Here is a 4,922-nt window from a genome sequence, read left to right on the forward strand (position 1 = left end):
GCCACCAGGTTGGTCACCTCATAACCACTCGGTCGCCCCGTGCGTCGCCACCAGGTTGGTCACCTCATAACCACTCGACCGCCCCGCGCGTCGCCATTGGTTGGTCACCTCATCAGCTCTCGGCCGCCCTATGCGTCGTCAATCGGTTGGTCATCTCATCACCACTCGGCTGCCCCACGCGTCGCCACTCGGTTGGTCACCTCATCACCACTCGACCGCCCCGCGCGCCTTCAGACAGCTAAGTCATTTTGCATTCTGTTATTTTCGCCTTCCCGAGTATTCCATAATTCACACATCACGTTCACTTAGAGGCCACACCACCGAGTGTCCCTTTACGCTCGACTGCTTATTTTCACATACTTGCTTAGTACTGGTCATGTGACTCCCATGTCCAACTTCCATTTTTTCGCATATATCATTCACGAACACCATGTGTCGTTCTTCATTTCGAGTTTGCATCGGTCCTCCGGGGCTGCAACTCAGTCAAAACACTACACTTTCGTTTTATTTTAGCCAGTATTCCAAGTGCGAACGAATCCTTCGCTCTTTTAAACTTTTGCTGGTCAACCAGCAAGCCCCTTGCACTCCCAGCGGGTGTCTATGGGTGTTATTCACACAAATCATTTCAGCACACATCAAATTTCCTCAAGAAATTATTGTGTTGACTTGTGCCATTTTTTACACAAGTTACGCGATCACTCGACGGCCCTACGCGCCAACTTCATCGCTGCTCGGACTCGGTCACCATACTGGTCCTAGCGCACCACAACACTGACCTTGTCGCTCTGTTGACTTCAAACACGTCCGGCCAACCCCTCTATGGAATTCTCTTCATCGTATCAATGATATAGACCTCGTCGGGCATGAGACAGATAAGTCCCTTTGATAATTAAACTTCACACTTCACTCTTTTGCGAGTTCGCCTCTTTCGAGCATCACTCGGAAGCTTCTCCTCATCTTTACCCAAATCTGACTCGATGAATTGCAAATCATCCATTCAAGACTATATTTCTCATATTCCGGCATGTCCATTGTCGAAGCCTGTAGTATGCTCGGGGGCTACGCCGCACTCGGGGGCTGCACCTCATTTTGAATGACACTCGCCTGAGTGGTCGAGTACTTCATCACCAGTCAGATCCTTCACTTCAACAAGTGCATTCGATCCGCCACTTGGACAAGTTTTATAATCACCCAGACGCTCTGCACGCCATCTTCTTTCCTACCCAGACTCAGTTGTCACGCCGGTTTTGTTGCGTCGCAACCACACTACACCAAACTCGTCACTACATAAGCTTCGAAAGCATTCGACTAAGTCCTCCGAGGACCATTTTCACTGTCCGGTGACACACGACTTCGCCTTAGCCGCTTCGCGCCCCGCCACTCGGTTGTGCACGTCTTCACCACTCGGCTGCCCCGTGCATCTTCACTTGGCTAGCTATGTAGTCCTACATTCGACCACTTCACACGTCATCACCATTCGACCGCCCCGTGCATCGTCACTCGGTTGTACACATCATCGCCCCTCTGCCGCCTCGCGAGCCACCATCAGTTGGGCATGTCTTTACCTCTACACCCCCAGCACGGGAACAACTAAGTTACTCATATGGTCAAACCTCATATCACACTCTGTAGCAAGCTTACCTCCTTCGAGCATCACTCGGGGCTACGCACGGCAGTTGGCCATGTCACCCTCAGGGGTTACGCCCATTTGGTCAACCTGTTGATCACATCAGGAATATTCTTCTGACCATACATGCTCAGTTCGCCGAAGATCTATAAATGAAGCGCCATCGCTGAATACAGGCGACCTTAGTCGTCGAACGTCGTTCGTACAACCACCTCGTTACACATCCATACGATTGATTCAATTCCAGACAAAGATATTTGCCGTGCCAACTGCATGGAGGTTTACCGAGAGACTTAAACCCTCTGTCAGACTCATCTAGTCCGACAGAGGCTCGGGGACTACACCCAGTGGGTGCACTCAGCGTGCCCCCACTGGAAGAGAACTCAGAAAGAAACATTTTGCTCGATGCAAACCCATCTCCAGTATTACTCGACCTCCGAGTCAGAGAAGAACAAGTTCGATCAGTACCAGCTAAGAAGAGTTTTAGTTCTCTCATACCCCCGCCGACTGCCTGCAGTCAGACGGCGGTCTCGGGGACTACACCCAGTGGGTGCACTCAGCGTGCCCCCACTGGAGTAATCTCCACTCGGTACGGCCTAACCAGTCCGAGTGGTGAACAACAACGAAAAAGACAGGCTCTAAGACTCCCACTGACTGTTGGTATCCACTCAGAACGGTCAGCCCAGTCTGAGTGACGGTCAAACAACAACAAAAAGACAGGCTCTAAGACTCCCGCCGACTGTTGGCATCCACTCGGAACGGTCAGCCCGGTTCGAGTAACGGCCCAACAACAACAAAAAGACAGGCTCTAAGACTCCCACCGACTGCCCGCAGTCGACGGTAGTCTCGGGGACTACACCCAGTGGGTGCACTCAGCGTGCCCCCACTGGAATGGTATCCACTCGGAACGGTCCGCCCAATCCGAGTGACGGCCAAACAACGACACGTTCCAGGCATGAAGAAATTCCGAGTAATCAGCTACTCGATGCAGGCCCAGCTCCAAATCACTCCAAAAAAATATTCTATAAGGCGAGTTTGACGCTCCTCCGTGGACCTGTTTTGAGCCTTCTTCAAGGACTCAAAGCGTGAAACTCACAAGTGTGGATCTAAAACCGACTCGTATTGACGTTCCTCCGGGATAAGAATGGCATCTCTCTAAGAGAGCAGTCCATGTGTCAATCTGGTTGCACGGATTTCATGACACACCCATACTCAGATCACGAGTTAAACCTCTCCCGAAAGATGAACGAATGTCACCAAGTTGCTCCTCGCAGACACTTACCTCGATCAGTCGGGAAGCATGGTGCCGGAATCCATTGAGATTTTGTTCAAACCTTGGTTGTCTGAAAGCGCGACGACATGTACCGAGTATTTCTGTAATCACTCGGACCAAACTATGTCTTACACCAACTCGTTCTGCAAAATCGCAATCGATTCGGGGGCTAATGTTGGGGATATACATAACAGGTAGGCCCACGAAGGGTCGAAATATCATGAAGCATGGGGTCCACAAGACATGTGGGTCCAGGTCAATTTCATACAGACACACCATCCACTCGACCAAGCAACATACCATCCACTCGGATGACAGTTCACCACTCGACCGTACGACTCACTCGGATATACGAAGACCAGCAGGCAGCAAAGCAGTCGGCATCTTTCTAATAGTGAGGGCTTAATAGTGGGCTGGCATTATGACATTCATACCCCACTTTGTAACATAGGAGGTGAGGGGGTGGCGCACTCTATATAAGCCACCCCCCACCACTAGACCAAAGGGGGGGCCTCTTCTTCCACCTCTCTCTCTTTTCACCATTAGTCTCAGGACTTAGCTCAGGCATGGGGATCCGTTCCTCTCTCTCACACACATTGTAATCTCCGGATATATACTCAGATAAAACAAAGCCTCTCCGGAGCACGAGACGTAGGGTTGTTATCTCCACCGTGAGAGGCCCGAACTCGCTAAAACCACCGTGTCACCCATATGCATCTCGATAGATCATGCTCCGTTATACTACCCCTATTCTACTGTCAGACTTAGAACCACGACATCCTGTGTTCTGGATAAGGTGGGGAGGGGCTGGTTTGTGGGCCCCACCACCACTCTTCTTCCCCACTCATCTTCTTCCCCGTGCTCAGCTCCTCTTCCCCCTCTCTCCCCCTCACAAACCCCCCTAGATCCACTCCATTTGCTTGGGATTTCATCGGTGGATCCGGAGCATTTTCATCACCCAAGGTACCTCCCTCATTCCCCCTTCTTTTGATTGGTTGAGATCTTTGTTTTGTGTTGATTTGGTCAATTTATTGCAAACCCTAGGTGTTGATGTTGTTGTGTGCATTTATGATGCATTTATGGCTAGGGTTGTGGTTATGTTAGGGGTTGGTGTTAGGGTTAGGGTTAGGGATGTTGGGTGGTTATGTTGGTGGTTATGTTGGGGGTTAGGGTTATAGTGGTTATGTTAGGGGTTATGGTTAGGGTTAGTGGTTAATGGTTAGGTTAACTTTAGTATGAATAGTAGTTATGCAAAATTTCATTCATTTGTCCATTTGTGTTGGTTGGATGACATATATGGATTGATTATATTGTTCCCATTTTCTTAGATGCATAAGCTCGTAAACATTCATTATTTGGACAAGTCGACATTTATGATTGGAAATGACGATGAAGGGGAAGAGGCTATGGTTTTTGACACAAGTCCAAGCTTTGATGATCTTGTAGTTCAAGTGAGAAGCGTCTTACATTGGAATGACCCAAATGCCGAGGTTAAGCTTATTGGGAGGTATGACGTTGGATTGGGAGTAAAGTCCCGATTAAAGAGTATGCCCATCACCTCCCAATTGCATTGGAATGTATACAAGGAAAAAGTAGACGCATCACAAGACAAGTCTCTTGAGATCTTTGCCACAAAGGTTGATCCTCCTCCTCCTTTGCAAATTGATCTCAACCGCAATGCATCCTCCCCCATGCATGATGACAGTGCCGAGGTGTATGTCCCCAATTCTTCTAGCCAACCACCAAGTAGCCAACCCAATGAAGATCATATCAACGCTAGCGCCATAGTACTCCGTCATGATGCTATTCCTCATGTTGAAGAAGATGCTATTCCTCATGTTGATGATGATGCTATTGTTGCTCTAGAGGAGGATGTTTACTAGGAGAATGAAGAGATCCATTACAATCCAATTGGTAACTTGGATATCATTGTGCGGCAACAAGACATGGACCGTACCCTCCCTTATAACTGTATGTGTGGGTATAACTCGGATGACGAGGGTCCGGAGGAAGAGTTGGATG

Source organism: Triticum dicoccoides, chromosome 5B, assembly GCF_002162155.2.
Source record: "Triticum dicoccoides isolate Atlit2015 ecotype Zavitan chromosome 5B, WEW_v2.0, whole genome shotgun sequence".
Lineage (NCBI taxonomy): Eukaryota > Viridiplantae > Streptophyta > Magnoliopsida > Poales > Poaceae > Triticum > Triticum dicoccoides.